The sequence below is a fragment of the Cryptomeria japonica genome, chromosome 8, assembly GCF_030272615.1.
Source record: "Cryptomeria japonica chromosome 8, Sugi_1.0, whole genome shotgun sequence".
In the NCBI taxonomy this organism is placed as follows: Eukaryota; Viridiplantae; Streptophyta; class Pinopsida; order Cupressales; family Cupressaceae; genus Cryptomeria; species Cryptomeria japonica.
In genome coordinates this window covers 399,858,850-399,877,618 of record NC_081412.1, presented here as the reverse complement: position 1 = coordinate 399,877,618, position 18,769 = coordinate 399,858,850, and the positions used below count along the sequence as shown (strand labels likewise).

Genomic DNA, 18,769 nt, shown 5'->3' with positions numbered 1-18,769 from the left:
TCATCAGAATATATACATGAAATATAACATTTAAGTATAAGTGGCATTTCAATATATCTTTTTCCTTTCTTATACTTTAAATTATATTTCATGTATATATTGGCAAGATGTTTGAGAGTGGTTTCAGATCTCTAGGAGTTATAATGCAAATTCTACATTTTAGAAGATCTTTTAATTTTTCAGACAGTCAAATTTCAGTAATCATTATGCTCCTATCAACATTTTCTCGCTCTCTCTATCTCACTCACTTTATCTGCCTCGAATTTTAGACCTATCTATCTCCCTATCACTCTTCCTCTATCCCGCTCTCTGCCACACTCCATCTCACTCTCTCCTCTCTCCCCCAAGATCTAGACCTATCTCTCTACGCCTCTTTTTCTCACCCTCAGACCCCGACGAGGGGTGCTACTCTCAACCTAATTTTAATTTGCAGATGCTTGGTGGCAAAGTTGGGGTGGAAATACCCCAAATCTCAAAAAAATTGCCCTCAGAAATCTCATGTCAACCTTGTAGTTCATCCAATTGTGAGCGCAATTAGAGCTTGTTTGAAGCCATCGACACGAAGAAGAGGAGCAAGTTAGCTCAAAAATGCCTCAATGACCTTGTCTTTGTGCAATATAATCTTCGATTGCGCGTAAGGAATGTAGAGTAAGTAGCAGGTGGTCCACTTGACTTGGATGATATAGATCCTTACAGTGATTGCACATCACAAGAGCAGCCTCCATTGTTTTCTGAGGATGACATCACTGATTTGGAGAGGCAGGCTATGGAGGAGGGGGGTGGATTTGGTTTCACGCTGAATGACATTGAGGAGAAAGAGGATGAGGATAAGGAGTCATTGCCAGTGCCACAAGCAGGTGGAGACATAGCTTCATCCATGATGGAGGATGAGCCAGTCATATCGAGCGAGGAGGCACAGTCATGCCCACTGCAGACTTCTAGGACTAGACCCTCTAGTTCTACCTCTCCCCTAGTTTTTGCTAGAGCTGGGAAGAGGAAGTTGTAATTGTAATTTGTAATGATGTATTTACTTTTGGTTTTACAAAAGCTACTTACTATTTTGCTTCCGGGCTTCCAGCCATCAGCATTCCTCATGAGGATGCGATTTTGTAGACACTTTGCATTTAAATATATCTAGAATCAGCTTGTTTCTTTTGTGTTATCATTTATTGACTCATAAGATGCATCTTCTCATTAAATTTTGCAAAAAAATGCATTTTTAATTAAATTTAAGCGTGTTTTTAAGTTGCCAAGTTTTTCCGAGTTTTTCCCTAGAGTTTTTTTCCCAAGGGCTTGGCGAGTTGAGCCGAGTCGCGAGTAGTCCAACTATGGGTAGAACAACCTCAAGAAGACGTGCATGTAGAACCGCTTGATGAACATGAAGGTGAAGAAGGCTTAGAAGAGAATCCTGAAGATGAACAACCAGAGCATCTTGTTACACCTCAAAGAAGATCCACTAGACAACGTAAGCCCATTGATAGGTATGAATATAGTCTATCTGAATTTCATGTGTTTTTGCTTTATCTTGTACTGACAATGAACCTGGATCTATGAAAGAGGATTATCTTCAAATGAGCATGAGTCTTGGTTAGAGGCAATGAAAGATGAAATAAAGGCTTTGGAAAAATGTGACACACAGGATCTTGTTGAGCTGCCTAAGGGGAGAAAATCCACTGGATGCAAATGGGTATTTGAGAAGAAATTTAGAGCAGATGGTAAGTTAGAATGATACAAAGCTCGGTTAGTGGCAAAAGGTTATTCATAGGTTGAAGGAGTGGATTTTGGTGAGCTCAGTTAGTGGCAATAGGTTATTCACAGGTTGAAGGAGTGGATTTTGGTGAGATTTTTTCTCCCGTGGCTAAACTAACTTCCATTAGATTCCTTTTATCGATTGCTATTGCTAGATATGTCTTGACATTTATTGAAGACTTTTCTAGATATGCATGGGTTTACTTTTTCAAACAAAAGTTTGCAGTCTTTGAGAATTTTCTAGATTTCAAAGCTTTTGCAGAAAAACAATCTAGGAAGTTCATCAATATTCTGCGTAAAGATAATGGGAGTGAATATGTTAACAATTTTGTGCTTTTGAAGGTATCAACATGCAGCACACAGTTCCATACGGTATTCAACAAAATGGTGTTATAGAAGGCAAAAACATATCCTTGAAGAAGATGGCCAATTGTATGATTCACTCTAGGTCTTTGGCTCCTCAATACTGCACAAAGGCCGTCAACTGTCCATGTTACATCCAGAACCAAGTTCCTCACAAAGTTGTGAAGAGGGTAACACCTTTTCAAGCTTGAACTGGTCAAAAACCTACAATTAAAGCACTTCAAAGTGTTTGGTTCTCTTGCATGGGCCCACATTCCAGCAGAGAAACATAAGGCTATATATCCGAAGAGCAAGCCTTGCATATTTGTTGAGTATCCAAATGATGTCAAAAGGTATAGACTTCTCCATCCCTTCACTCATGAGTTGTTCATTGAGAGGAGTGTTCGTTTTTAGGAGAGTTCTTTTAGTTCTTCTCATACCACTTCTCTATCCACCATCACATTGGAGACAATGCATCATGATAATAGTTCTTCAAAGGATCTTAATCCTCCTAATCTTGTTTAGGATTCAGTGATGATGACGATTCACATTCCTCTCATAGTTATCATTCAAAGGTTGATGGTTGTAATGTCCCCACTTTGAAATACGATTTAATAATAAATAATAATAAAATTAAAATACAAAAGAATAAAAATAAAAATTAAATTAAAATATAATTAAATTTGATTAAAGTTAATGAATGGTCAAAAGGCATGAAATGATAAGTTGTGACTCCCCCAAATGTGAGGTATAAAAGGGAGAAGAGAACTCATTTGAAGGGGGGATAAATTGGGAATCAGAAGTGCAGATCTGATTGTGAAAGGTTGTCCCTTTCAAAGGGCAGAAATAATGAAGAGTTGCACTCTTTCAAAGGGTGCTAATGGTGAAAGGGTGTGTCTCTTGCCCAAGGGCATGCATGATGAAGAGGTGTGACCTCTCCCTCACATGGAAAGATATAAAGGAAAGGAATCAAAAGCTTCCAATGACATCACCATCGATCAAATCATATCAGAATGGTTATTAAGTTACAGGCAGTAACATCTTTGTTCTTGGTGGTATGCATGGGGATGTGCTAAATATGTATGCTTAATATTTGAAGCCTGATAATATTCTTATGCAGAATTTAATAATAATATTAATATAGACTGCAATATGTATGAGTCATACTTAATTTCAGATAACATGCATAGTACATGAAAGGCTATTATCTATGTAGTCAAATCCTTAGACTTCTGCTAATGCCTATGGAGGACGGGCTAGTTTTGTGCTCAGGGAGAGGCGGTCTAATTCCAACCAATTAGGGAGTTCCGAGATGGGGTAAGGATCAAATTCCATAAACCTTGAGGATATAATCCCGAGATGGGGTAAGGATCTACATCCGTAAACCTTGAGGGAGTCTATTGTAGTTTGGTTTCTCAGCACCCTAGCAACATAATCACCCCTTCCTCCCTCAGGATTAGGTAGTAACAAGGTTAGATCATAATATAGAAGGCTATGAGTAATAAAATGTAGAATAAATTGTTAAAAAGGCATAACAACTTGGCAATGCATTTAGTAATGTAAAATAATTGTTGGAAATATGACAGCTTCCAAGTAGGGGACATCACCATGATTCTCCCCTAGACTCTCCACCCTCAATGGCTCTTTGGGCTCCACAAACATTTGAGTCAGCAAGTGATTCGTTGGGTGATCCATTACATACAACAAGAGCGTTGTCATGCCCAAAATTTTACACTTGGATAAAAATGCAACCAACAATTTTTTTTTGAAGAATACTATTTAACAACACCTAACATGGTTAACCTAGTAATGAAATCATGCATTTAAAGATATTGCACGTGTAACATCATTACCAACCCTATTCTTAAGTGGGGAAGAAGTAATACTTGAAAACACTTTATTCCAATTATAAATGATTGGCCCACTATTCTCGAGTCATTAAATGTAATAATTTCGAAATACCCTTTTGAAGTAATACTATGACTTTTGTCTTTACTAGATCTAAAGAATAAACGGCTTCACCCTCGGATGGCCCTACTTGTAAATGGCCACCCACAGAGGAAGTTAGCCCACCTCCGCTAGTGAGTTAGGCCAACCGATACTCCAGAAGACCCCAGGGCAAACCTAGTTATCCTTTTGTGCCTCCCGTAGTTGCTATGTACTGCCCCTAGTTCCCTCCTAGTAGCAGCTTCTGCCCCGTAGCTCCTGGCCCAAAGTTCCCTGCCCGTATGTCTTGGTAATCTAAATCTCTTAATTTTAAGAATTGATTTTTTTTATTATTATTATTATTCTTGAGGAAATAATAATATCATTTAACCACTCTAGCCTTTAAATAAATCAAGGTGACTTTTAATATTCAAGTTATTTAATTCATTTTACACTAAAAGATTATCTTATTATTACTATGTAAATGTCATTATAAATAAAACTAATTATCCAACTTGTGTCATTATACCAATACCCCTAGTTAATAGTAGAGTATCTAAGTAAGATTGGTGTTAATATTATAATTATTAGTATATGCAGTAATCATAAATGATAGAGTTTCATACCCTTATCAATTATGTCCATGAAATAATGTTGTGTGGTATTACCGTATTAAAGTATGGAGTAATGCTAATGTAGTATTTTTAGAATATTTTTGGTAACAATCAATTGTATTTTTAGAATGTGACAGTTACTTGATTTACTCAATAACCTTTACAAATAATGGAAATTGTTTAAGAACATGATCAGAATTTCAGCAAGCTCCACATCTCTTCATTGCTTCAGCTTCTGATCCATGGTCTTTTTGAGAAGCTTCAAGTGTTTCCGAGTGGGATGTTGCAATGCAAGAAGAGTTCAATTCCTTAGAAAGGAATCACACATGGGATTTAGTCCCTCTTCCTAAGGGAAGGAAACTTGTTCGATGCAAGTGGATCTATCGAACAAAATTTGCAGCAGATGGGTGGTTGATAAGTATAAGGCTCACTTGGTAGCAAAAGGATTCTCCCAAGTTCACGGGATTGACTACTCTAAATCTTTTGCATGAGTTGCTAAGATGAATTCCATTTGACTCGTCCCTGCTATAGTTGAAGCCCATCGTTGGAAAGTGATGGTATGATGAAAGAATAAGGATCCGGTCAACTATTGAGAGGGAGGGTGAATCAGTAGATAGAAAAACTGATATTAGCTTTCACCAATCTCAAAATCAACCTCTCAGAGTAAACTAAGAACTATAAATGCAATATCATTGTCAAGACAAGTTAAACCGTTTGACTGTTACAACAGATTAACAATAAACAACTTGAAACTTCACAAACATCCAAATACTTTTACTGACATAAGTAAAACTTCATTTCATATTGCTGCTAGTTATCATAACTTATCAAAGTGGATTAAGTAGTTAAGCAAATCAACCATAATAAACATAACCACAAAAACATTCACCACTTGACACAATATTTTTTGACGTGGAAACCCAAATGGGAAAAACCATAGTGAGATGAGACTCACAAGAATTCTGAACTCTTCTGAAGTTCGCCTTGTTAGGAGCCAAGCCTGTTAAAGCTTTACAAAAAGTCCTGTTAAGAATAGATCCTGTTAGGGACCACCTGGTTAAGGGATTGACTATAATGTCTTGTTAGAAGCATACCCTGTGAGGAGTAACCTCGATAGAGGATTTGAAATCCAAGCTAATGGACCACCTGGTTAGAGGACTTGAATAACACCAAGCTTGTTAGAGCTTACCCGGTTAGGGGATTTTAACAGTTGTAATTGTAAAAACAACAAGGGTTTGCTGATCTGTTTGAATAGCACTACACTTGCTTGTTCAGATCCTTTTCATGCTCCTATCTGCCTTTACTCAAACTGTAAATACATCAACCAAACACTCAACTGAAACTTTGCCAACTCTAAAACAAAACAACTCATCGACCTTATAAACAAATCAATAGGTCAATAACACAACAAAAACCTAATTCTCTCATAGAGATTACAAACAAGTCGGTTCAAGTATAACCGTTGGATTACATAACAATCTCTACACATCATTCAAGAAAGCTTCGACTACTCCTTGATCACCGCTTCATCGAACTCAGTAACTCATCACGCACTTTGCATTACATGCAATATACTTGCTCATTCCCTAGACAAAAACCGTTACCTCAACGCGTCAAAAACACTTTGAAACTCTTCATACAATATGCATATGTGTCATAATCATTATCGCTCATCATCAGATCATAAACCAATACAACCAATTCACCAAACTTAATCGGTTAGGGTTTATCAAATCAACAGGTAGGGTTTACCGGTTCAACTCTCCAATACTTAGCAATATCGGTTTACTCCACAAACTTACCTATCGGTTACAGTTCCTTTCACTAGCTCTTCCTACCGGTTACAAAACAACATTACAACAATATCATTACCGGTTAATTGACATCAATAACATAACATTTCATTAATGCAATCTTCATGCAAATGCCAACAATCTCCCCCTTTGGCATTGATGGCAATACAAATATCAATACCATTGATTGCTGTGATTGTGAATAGTTATCTTGGTTTACATTTTACCATGTACTCTCCTTGTCTTTAGCTTGTCTTCAGTTACCATTCAGTTATAAGCTGGTTGTAGATCTTCTCTCTACCATCTCCCACATAATCACATAGTTCTTCTCCCCCTTTGACAACAATGCCAAATTGAAAGTAAAACATGCAATGTAAAACTTCACTATTCAGCATCAACAACCTGCAACTTGATGCTCCCCCTGTGGAATAACTCCACTCCATCAATCCTGCTGTAAAATTCTGCAAGTAGCTCCAGGACTGATGTACACTACATTATGCTCAATTCACCTCATGAAGGGGTACAACCCCTAGCTGACTTCTAAGATACTCAAAAGTAGTCTTACGCAGAGGTTTGGTAAAGATATCTTCAAGTTGCTCCTTGGTAGAAACATGCTCTAAGATCACATCTTTACTCTGCACTTTTTCCCTCAAGAAATGATACTTCAATTCAATATGCTTGGTTCGTGCGTGCAAAACAAGGCTCTTTGAAATATTCATGGCACTGGTATTGTCACATAAGATCTTTACAGGTTCTGAAAAACTTCATCTTGAAACCTTCCAAAATGTGCCTCATCCAAATAGCCTGGGTACAATTCATATAAGCTGCAACATACTCAGCTTCAGCAGTAGACTGTGATATACAACTTTGTTTCTTGCTACTCCATGAAACAAGTCTTCCTCCAAGAAAGAATGCTCCACCGGTTGTGCTTTTCCTATCATCAACATTACCTACCCAATCTACATCTGTGTACACCTTCAAATCAAAGTTTCCTTCATATGGATACCAAAATCCATAATCAACAGTACCTTTCAAATATCTGAATATCCTCTTGGTTGCTATCAAATGTGTTTCCTTTGGATTCTTTTGGAATCTAGCAACTAGAAGTCTGTTGTGAACAACATAGTGCAATTTTCCAATCATTGACCTGTACTCCTTCTCATCAACAAATATGGCCTCATCTTCCTTAGACAACTTACAACCTGTAACCATTGGTGTCCCAACTAGTTTACAGTCACTCATACCAAATGTCTTTAATACCTCTTTCACATACTTAGATTGTGTGATGAAAATACCACTCTTCATTTGCTGAATTTGCAAGCCTATGAAAAAATTTATCTCTCCCACTAGAGACATTTCAAACTCACTTTTCATTTCATTTGCAAAGTCATTGCTCATGTCATCATTACCTCCAAATATGATATCATCTACAAACACTTCACTAACCAGTATCTTATCTCCTTCAAATTTGAGATATATATTGCTATCTTCGCTGGTTCTCTGAAAACCTATCTTCATCAGGTGTGAATGAAACCTTTCATACCATGCTCTCGGTGCTTGCTTTAATCCATATAGTGCTTTGTGCAACTTACATACCATGTCTTTCTCATCAGTCAGAGCATAACCATCTGGCTGCTCAATGTATACTTCTTCTCGTATTCCATTCAAAAATGTTGACTTCACATCCATCTGATATACTTTGAATCCCTTATGTGCTGCAAATGCAAGTAAAGTTCTGACACCTTCCAGTCTAACTACTGGTGCAAAAGTCTCCCATAATCTTCTCCTTCTTCTTGTGCATAACCTTTGCAAACCAATCTAGCTTTGTTGCAGACTACAACACCATCTTCATTCAGCTTGTTCCTGAATACCCACTTAGTACCTATCACATTTTTATTTCCCGGTCGGGGTACTAGGGTCCATGTATTGTTCTTCTCAATTTGTTCAAGCTCCTCCTCTAAAGCTTTAACCCAATGATCATCTCCAAATGCTTCCTTAGCAGTTCTAGGCTCAATAGTGGAGACCATGCAAGAATTCTCTCTAATTCTTCTTTTGGTTAACACTCCAACATCCTTATCTCCAATAATTTGCTCAAGATTGTGATTGAGTATCACATACCTCAAAATAACATGATCATTATCTTCAGGTTCTTCTTCATTATCATCATCTTCTTCTAAATCTACCTGTTCCAGTTGAACTGGTACAACTGCATTCTCTTTACCGGTTTCAAGTTTCACAGGTTCTGGTTCCAAAAACAAAATGCAAGGATCTTCATCCTTTTTCTCCAAACTGGTTTCCCCTAAGACTTCAAAATACTCATACACTCAAACATCAGCACTCTCAATGATTCTCTGTGTCTGGTTGTTAAAACATTTGTAGGCCTTACTCTTGGTGGAATAACCAAGAAATATACCTTCATCACTTTTAGCCTCAAACTTGCTAACATAGTTACCTCTCTTAATACAACATTTGCTCCCAAATATCTTGAAATAACTAACATTAGGTGATCTACCATACCAGTATTCATAAGGAGTCTTACCTTACCTCTTTTTACCAAAATCCGGTTCATAGTGTAGACAGTTGTGCTGACAACTTCTCTCCAGAAAGACTTCGCTACACCTCCTTGTATCAACATCATCCTAGCAGCTTCAACAACTGACCGGTTGTTCCTCTCTGCAATACCATTCTGTTGTGGTGTCCTCGATGCAGAAAGTTGTCATTTGATACCATTTTCTTCACAATATCTAGTGAATTCCTCATAAGTGAATTCTCCGCCTTGATCAATCCTCAGACACTTTATCTCCTTACCACTCTCTTTTTCAGCTAAGGCCCTGAATGCCTTGAACTTACTAAATGCTTTTGTTTTATCCTTCAAGAATGTGACCCACATCATTCCTGAGCAATCATCAGTGAAGATCGTGAAATATCTATCACCTTGAATACTTTTAGTCCACAGAGGTCTGTATGAACCAAATCTAACAAATGTTCCGCTGAAAAAGATTTGCTCTTGAAAGTTGAGGATGTCATCTTTCCTAACTGACATTCCTTACATAGAGCATTAACCGGTTTGTCCAACTAAGGCAAACCTCTCACTGTCTTGGACTTACTCACTTTAACAGTGTTATCAAGATTTATATGACAAAATCTCCTATACCAAAGCCAACTATCATCTATTTTAGCAATTAAACAATTGCTGACTTTAGGATTCAGGTGAAACAAATTACCTTTAGTCTGCTTGCCGGTTCCAATCACTTCACCTTTGCTCCCATAGATTTTGCACATACCATTCTTAAACTCCAATGGATATCCTCTGTCATTGAGCTGAGCAACACTCAAAAGATTATGCTTTAGACCTTCAACCCAGTAGACATCATCTGCACTGCTCTTTCCATTAAGAGAAATAGTTCCCTTACCTTTAACCATGCAGGGTGAGTCATTACCAAATCTTACAACTCCGCCATCAAATTCCTTCAAAGAAAGAAATTTGCTCTGGTCACCGGTCATGTGATGTGAACAACCACTATCAATGATCCAATCATCAGAATTATCCATGCATGAAACTAAAGCCTTCTGATCAGATGTCTCCTCTTTAATGGCTACAAACACAATGTCTTCATTAGCATCACCATCAGATTCCTCATCAGTGATACCACCATCAACTGCAATAAGACAATCTATTTTGCCTTTTCCCTTGTACTTCTTGAATTTGTCTCACTTGTGCTCATTATCACCATTAGGACAGTTAGCTGCAATGTGTCCAATCTTGTTGCATGCAAAACATTTCAAGGTAATTTACCTCTATATTTACCAATACCTTTGGGCAACTGCTTGGCCAACAATGCTTCAAGCTCAACCAAACTGTCTTCATCATCAGCTTCTCTATTGGATCTAGATTCATAACTGTGACTGACATCTCTACTTTTTCTCATAGATGGGTTAGAAACTGAAACTCTAAATGCAGATTCAGATTTCTGCACACTACTACCATCATAACTATTTAATTCAAAAGCAGTAAGCTACCAATGATGGAGTCAAGGGTTACCTTAGTTTTGTCGATAGATTTTAGCTCCTGAATGGCTACAACTCAGATAGCGTAGACAGGTAGCAAGGTTCTCAACACCTTACTAACTACTGTGGCATCTTCCACTTTACCACCAGCACTCTTGATCTCACCAACTATCTCTTTTATCCTTTGACCATACTGTTGGATATTTTCACTTTCAGCCATCCACAAGTCATCAAACTTTCATCTTAGACTCTCTTCCTTGGCAATCTTCACATGTTCATTACCGCTATAAATCTCTTCAAGTTTCTTCCATACCTCATATGTAGTCTCCAGACAATGGACATCAACATATTTTGCATCAGACAAAGAACTGCTAATAGCTTTCAGTGCTTAATTGTTTTCTTGTTGCTCTTTCTTCTGATCATCAGTCATAATCCCACTAGGTGCAACATATTGAGTACCAACATGTTCCCAGTATTGATTTTCAAGACTTGATATAAATTTTCATTCTATCACTCCATATTCTATAGTTCTCTCTATTAAACTTCGGCCCTTCCTTCTTCATCATGTTCTACAAGATCTTTACCTCAAGCTGTTAGGCTTAGACCTTAGAGGACCTGAGATGCTCTGATACCAATTGATGGTATGATGAAAGAATAAGGATCCAGTCAACTACTGAGAGGGGGGGGTGAATCAGTAGATAGAAAAACTGATATTAGCTTTCACCAATCTCAAAATCAACCTCTCAAAGTAAACTAAGAACTATAAATGCAATATCATTGTCAAAATTAATCTGTCAAGTTAAACCGGTTGACTGTTACAACAAATTAACAATAAACAACTTGAAACTTCACAAACATCCAAATACTTTTACTGACATAAGTAAAACTTCATTTCATATTGTTGTTGGTTATCCTGACTTATCAAAGTGGATTAAGTAGTTAAGCAAATCAACCATAATTAACATAACCACAAAAACTTTCACCACTTGACACAATATTTTTTGACGTGGAAACCCAAATGGGAAAAACCACGGTGAGATGAGACTCACAAGAATTTTGAATTCTTCTGAAGTTCGCCTTGTTAGGAGCCAAACCTGTTAAAGCTTTACAAAAAGTCCTATTAAGAACAGATCCTATTAGGGACCACCCGGTTAAGGGATTGACTATAATGCCTTGTTAGAAGCAATACCCTATGAGGAGTAACCTCGATAGAGGATTTGAAATCCAAGTTAATGGACCACCTGGTTAGAAGATTTGAATAACACCAAGATTGTTAGAGATTACCCAGTTAGGGGATTTTAACTGCTGTAATTGTTAGAAAACAACAGGGGTTTGTTGATCTGTTTGAATAGCACTACACTTGCTTGTTCAGATCCTTTTCATGCTCCTATTTGCCTTTACTCAAACTGTAGATACATCATCTGGTTCGGCAACCACACTCAACTGAAACTTTGCCCTCTGAAACAAAACAACTCATCAACCTTATAAACAAATCAATAGGTCGATAACACAACAAAAACCTAATTCTCTCATAGAGATTACAAACAAATCGGTTCAAGTATGACCGTTGGATTACATAACAATCTCTACACATCATTCAAGAAAGCCTCGACCGCTCCTTGATCACCGCTTCATCGAACTCAGTAACTCATCACGCGCTTTGCATTAAATGCAATATACTTGCTCATTCCCTAGACAAAAACTGTTACCTCAACGCGCCAAAAACACTTTGAAACTCTCTTCATACAATATGCATACGTGTCATAATCATTACCGCTCATCATCAAATCATAAACTAATACGACCAATTCACCAAACTTAATCGGTTAGGGTTTATCAAATCAACACGTAGGGTTTACCAGTTCAACTCTCCAATACTTAGCAATACTGGTTTACTCCACAAACTTACCTACCGGTTACAATTTCTTTCACTAGCTCTTCCTACCGGTTACAAAACAACATTACAACAATATCATTACCGGTTAATTGACATCAATGACAACATAACATTTCATTAATGCAATCTTCATGCAAATGCCAACAGAAAGTTCTTCAAATGGATGTGAAGAATGTCTTTCTTCACGGTGACCTTTAGGAGGAAATATACATGGAGCAGCCATAGGGGTTTGTTCAAGATCCCTCACTTGTGTGTCAACTTTAAAAGTCTCTCTATGGACTCAAACAGGGTCCTCAAGCTTAATACACCAAGATGGACTCATTCCTTCTAATAGTTGCTTTCACTCAGTGCCATTCTGATCAAAACATATACATTCTGCAATAGGATGAAACTCTCACATTTTTGGTTCTATGTTGATGACTTATAGATCACAAGGAGTCATGTTGTGACGTTTTCACACATCGCCCCATTGCAAATGAAGACCCCCTACTTTTTAGGCCCTCCCGATCTTTTGGCTTGCGTTTTTGGGGTCTTTTCGCAGCAGTCTTGTCAGTCTCTCTGCTTTGCAGCTTTGCAGGTGTTTGAGGGTCATTTGGGTTTAATCTGCTTTTCGTTTGAGCGAATTCGGTGAAGTCTAGGACTCGTTTTGTGAATTTTAGGGTTTTTGCCTTCTGTCCTAGATTTTAGGGGTTTCTATTAGGGTTTTGGAAAAACTGAACATACGATTGGAATTAGGACCCTTCAAGGAACCTCCCAGTAAAATTTGAGCTAAAACGAAGCAACTTTCTATTTTTAGAAAGTTCCTATTTTTTAGGGATTTTACTAAGTCCCGGATTGGTCTAATTTTGCCAAAAATCAAACTTACTATTTTTAGTAAGTTCTATTTTTAGTAAGTTCTATTTTTAATAAGTTTCTATTTTTAGTAAGTGCTTTTCTGACCTATTTTGCCCAAACCTTGACATTTTGAAACACTTACTATTTGGGAAAATCTATTTTTGGCAGGATCTTCACAGGAAAACACTGAAAGCTGAATATCTCTGAAGACGCTGAAGACTAAACGTTCCTGAAGACCATTTCTAAATCCGGAAGAGTCAGAAGGCAGACAATTTGGGTCAAAAAATGGTTAAGTTTGGAACTCCTATTCCAGAAGAGGAAAGCATGCAAAATCATCCAAGTCCAGAAATTCACATCAATCCACCAATGTCATCCTGATCCGAAAATGGCCTGAAATTTGACTGTCTGGAAATTTGGAAGATCTTCCAAAATCCAGAATTTGCATTATGATTCCTATGGACCTGAAACCACTCTCAAACACCCTGACAATATATATGAAATATAACTTAAAGTATAAGAAAGGAAAAAGACATATTGAAGATGCCACTTACACTTAAATGTTATATTTCATATCCATATCCTGACGAAGAGCTTGGAACTTGTGAAAAAAATCCATGAATCCATGGACAAAGCCAAAATGCGCCCAAGGCTGGGCTGGGGCACCAAAACCAAGAAGGCATTCACAAGTGGGAAAATCTGCCAGTCCATGGACAGAGTGAAAATGCGCCCAAGGCTAGACTGGGGCGCCAAAACCAAGATGCCATTCACAAGTGGAAAAATCCGTCAGTCCATGGACAAAGCCAAAATGCGCCCGAGGCTACGCTGGGGCGCTGAATTCAAGAAGGCATTCACAAGTGGAAAAATCCATGAATCCATGGACATGATGAAAATTCTGCCCAAGCTAAAAAATTGAAATTTTGCCTAAGGCATGGAAACCAAGGAGTCAAGGAGGAATAAAAAAACAAAATTCCCCTCGGGCAAATTTTTGAATTTGCTATTTTTAGACACCGAATCTCGACAGAGTGTGGAAAATTTTATAGATTCAGAATCGGGGTGAAATTCTTCATCCAATGACCCTGGCTCCTAAATTTTAGGAGGATCCCTAAAAAATAGGGATGTTGAAAAAGAGACATGGACAATTCACAAAGTAATGGAAATTCCTTCCTTCATGACATAATTCCAGGAAAGGTGAAAAATTGACTAAGTGTTGGAAATTCCTTCCTTCATGACAGAGTTCTTGAAAAACGTGAAAATTTGGCTAAGTGTTGGAAATTTCTTCCTTCACGACGGAATTCTTGGAAATGTGAAAATTTGGCTAAGTGTTGGAAATTCCTTTCTTCAGGACAGAATTCCAAGAAAGATGAAAATTTGGCCAAGTATTGGAAATTCCTTCCTTCGGGACAAAATTCCAAGCAAGGAAGAAATACACCCAAGGATGAATTGAACATAAAATTTCTAAGGCAAGGAAGGAATCAAGGATGAACTAAACAAGAAATTTCCCCTCTAGGGAAACATTTGAAAAATCCATTCTTGGGCATCAAATCACATCCAAATTTCAAAAGTTTTACAGACTTGGATTCGTAGGAGAATTTTCTCTCTCCTGGACCGCGGAACCCTAATTTGGAAATTTTCCTAAAAAATAGGAAATGTGCAGAATTGATAAAAAACCTTCTCTGAGCAAGGAAAGTTGAAGAGACTTCAAGAAAATTCTTCCTGAATCGCGTTATCCCTCTCCAACAATTCCAGATGTGTAGGAGCGGATATACGACGACAGAGTCCATTTGTATGGCGAGGATCTATCGAATGCATGGCAGTATGGTGGCGCATTCAATGCCGAAATATTTGACCAAATGGCAACCTGGTCATTGCATGTTGAATTTATGGCAGATTCCTTTTGCATGCAGCCGCCGCATGTGGAAATGATGGAGCATTTATGACATAATGGGGTGATTTTTGCATGGATGAATATTCAACGCATGTTGGGCGAATTTGAAGGAGGTGGTGCATTTAATGCGCAATGGATGCTATTTTGGATACTTTTGAATTAATTGTATATGGGCATGATGGGTTATTAATTGGAGATTCCCACCTTGTTGCATCTTGAGTGGAGAATCTTTTAGGGAAAACCCTAATTAGGGTTTTGCATGTAGCCAGGGCTTGAAGCCTATATAAGGGGTGACCCCCCTCATTTGTAAGGGGAGGGAGCTTTGTATGAAATTGTTGCGATAAGTTTTTGAGAAAATAATAGTGAAACATTGTTCTCTGATGGTGTCCACTTGAGTTATTTTTTCAAAACTTGCATGGTTTCACCTTCCTCACTTAGATTAGAAGTAGTAAAGTGCTTTGATTTCAATGGAGAATGTAATGGTGTCTGATGAATTTCCATGGTTCATACTTTTTGTATCTTGCAGATTGTAAGTTGCAGTGTAAAGTTAGTCTGAGCCCCTTAAATTCGTGCTAAGTTCGATTGTGGATAGTCGTTTGGATTGCGCCGTTTTGGGTATTCAAATGTACTTTCTCGATTTGAAAATCCTCTAGCATCCCCAAAAGATTGCACCGGTTCTTGTGGAGTTGTAGTTGATCTTGACGAAGCAGAGCTTGGTTTATTTGGAATTTGTCCACCAAAGCACTATCCATTGTTATTACTGCCCTTAGGAGTAGATTTAGATCCTTCTAAACCCTTTCCCTTTTTCTTTCAGTTCATTTTAGTCCATTCGAAGCAATAGCATCGCAGAATTGCCATATCCGATGATGGAGTTCCAGCCACAGCAAAGAAATGAAAGAACGATGCACACGTAAGGCCCCTTGGATTACCAGCAATCACATCAGCCAACTAAGTCACGTCCATGCATTGAAGGAACCTTGGAGTCAATTGTTTGAACTTCTTGCAATCTTAGCATGCAATCGTACTTTGATCAAGAGAGAGTGAAGTGACCGTTAGGCAGCTTTATTTTGTGTTTGACGCTGTCATAAAAAACACGTCAACAAGTCACTCGTCCACCATCAAGGCAGTGAAAACTGCTCTACTTGATGGATTTTTGATGTCAAACTTGGGTCTTTTGCATTACTTCTTGGGTGTTGAGATCACTCGATCATCTTTAGGTATCTTCCTTGGACAGCCCAAGTATGCACTTGATATGTTCTCCAGATTTCGCATGGCTAACTGTAAGCCTGCACCGACTCCATTTTTGTCAGGCGTCAAACTTGAAGCTACGTGCTCTTCACCCTTGATTGATGGCACTTTATACCAATAGCTTGTTGGAAGTCTCATCTAATTGACTTGTACAAGACCTAACATTTCATATGTCGTGGGCATGGTCTCTAGATTCATGCAAGAGTCACATGAGTTGCATTGGAAAGCAGCTAAGCAAATCCTCCACTACATTCAAGGTACTCACAATTATGGAATTCAGTATGCAACAAGCATGGATATTCACTAGGTGGGATATAAAGATTCAGATTGGGCAGGTGATTCTCAAGATCACAAGTCTACTTCAGGGAATTGCTTCTCACTTGGTTTCGGTCCAATTTGTTAGTTGAGCAAGAAGCAGTCTGTAATAGATCTTTCATCAACAAAGGTTGAGTATTGAGGGGCAATTAATGCTACCATTAAGGCTATTTGGCTTCAAAATCTTCTCACTAAGTTTGGTATTATAGTCAAAAAGACTACAATCATCTTTTGTGATAATCAAAGTGATATACAAATCTTAGGAAATGCAGTTCATTACCAAAGGACGAAACACATTGAGATACATTTGGGAGCTAATTCAGAAAGGCATCATTGATTTTAAGTATTGTTCTACATCAAAGTAGACTGTGGACATCTTCACCAAACCCTTCACCGAAAGCAATTTCCTTCATTTGCGAGCTTTGCTTGGGATGCGACAAGTGTCTATTTCAGGGGGGACTTCTTAGTGTTAATTTTAAGGTAGTGCTCGTTAACCACGGGCAAACATCAGATCTGTTGCCTTCCCAACCAAAGACGATAAGCTCTTATCGTCACCCCCAAGCACACTACATGTCCTTCATGTTATTGTGAATTCATATCTATTGATGCAATCATGACCTTGCATATATATGAATCAATACCTCCTAATAGACCTCAAGTCGGCTATATACTTTTGGCGCCAAAGATAGGGTCACACCTATATATTACAAGTTACATATGAGTCTCCCTTAATTGCAAGTTACATTTAACTTAATCACAAGTTACACATAAGCGGTTCGCCCAAATAGGGTCTGCCCCAAATTAGACTCATACAACTGAGATATCCAAATGCCAAGACCGATAGTCCACTTGGCATTTTGTGCACTAGGTCGGCCCTAGAAGGGATCCGACCTAGCTACACAACAACACTTAGTTCTTCATTCTCTCTCTACTTTGGGCGGGGCACTTTCTCTCTATTTGGGGGGGCCATTCCGCTTATGGAGGGGCTTCTTCTCTTGGGGGGAATCTCTATGGACATGGGTACCTAACATGGCCTAATTTGTTAGGACCCATCTTTTCACCCACCTAAGCTACGCTTCAGCAAGCCGTTAGTGTAGGTTTTTATTTTTCCTTATGTTAAGGGGTATTTATTTTCCTACACATTTAATTTAAGCAAGCTTAGGTTATTATTAGGACGTGGTGAAATACTTTAGGTACATGTGTCTCATGGGTAGTTAAGTTACACACCCTCTTTTGGCTTGTTGTGCCACCTCACATAACCACTATTTTATCATTTCCTAAGTGGGTTATAAGGTAGTTGGGTTTCTCACCCTCTTTCGTCTTTATGTGCCACCTTTATAACTTCTTTTTTGTTTTCATGTAAGGAGGTTATACCACATGTTTTGGCATTTACCAAGTAGGTAAAACCTCTCAGTTTTTAAGGGGAGTGGGAGTTAATGCACCTCTTGGATGTATATACTATTATTTTTCTATATAATAAGCACTATACTCTCACCTTCACTAGTTCAGTGATAGCTCAATGAGAGTCTTCTCAGATTCTCTTCTGACTCTATTTTCTCTCATTTCAAATTTCTTTTCATTCAGCTATTTTAATCTTCAATCATCAATTGCTTGGAGTTGCATGTGATCTACGACCGACATTAGATCTTGGCTCAGTTCTCGGTTCTCGCAAAATATAACAGTTTTCTCCTTGGGGAGAGCTCTGATGAGGCATTTTGAAATTGGAGGAAGGGGAAGCAAAAACAATTCTTGAGGGATTCGTTCGCACAATGTTTGTCTCCCTCTTTGTAGAAAGACATGCTAATCTAGCACTTTACAATCAAGACCTCTTGTTGTGTGTTGATAAGCTACAAGCTATCCTCCAAAATGGTAGCTTGGAGATTTCTAACCTTTTCAACTTACCAGGTATCTCTAAAAGTGGTGTCTCACAAACTACTCATTGCTATTTTTTAGAGCCAGGGGTAAAGGTTGAGCCGAAGGACCCAAATGGCTCGGCTCCAAGCCATCATTTTGCTGATCAGCTGCTGTTTTTTGCTTTGAGATCCCAGTTTGTCAGGGATTTTATGGTCTATGTTGGAGTTTTTCAAACTGCCTCTTGGGCTTTTGTTGGTTGCCTGTTTGTAATCACTCTACTACTATCTTTGGGCATAGCCCCTAT

At 38.2% G+C, this 18,769-nt stretch overlaps 1 protein-coding gene across 1 annotated transcript in view; it reads right to left on the bottom strand.

Annotated features, from left to right (window-relative positions):
* The window catches only part of LOC131079447 (uncharacterized), a 51,457-nt gene that overhangs the window by 13,830 nt on the left and 18,858 nt on the right, over positions 1-18,769 (bottom strand). The window lies entirely within an intron of this gene.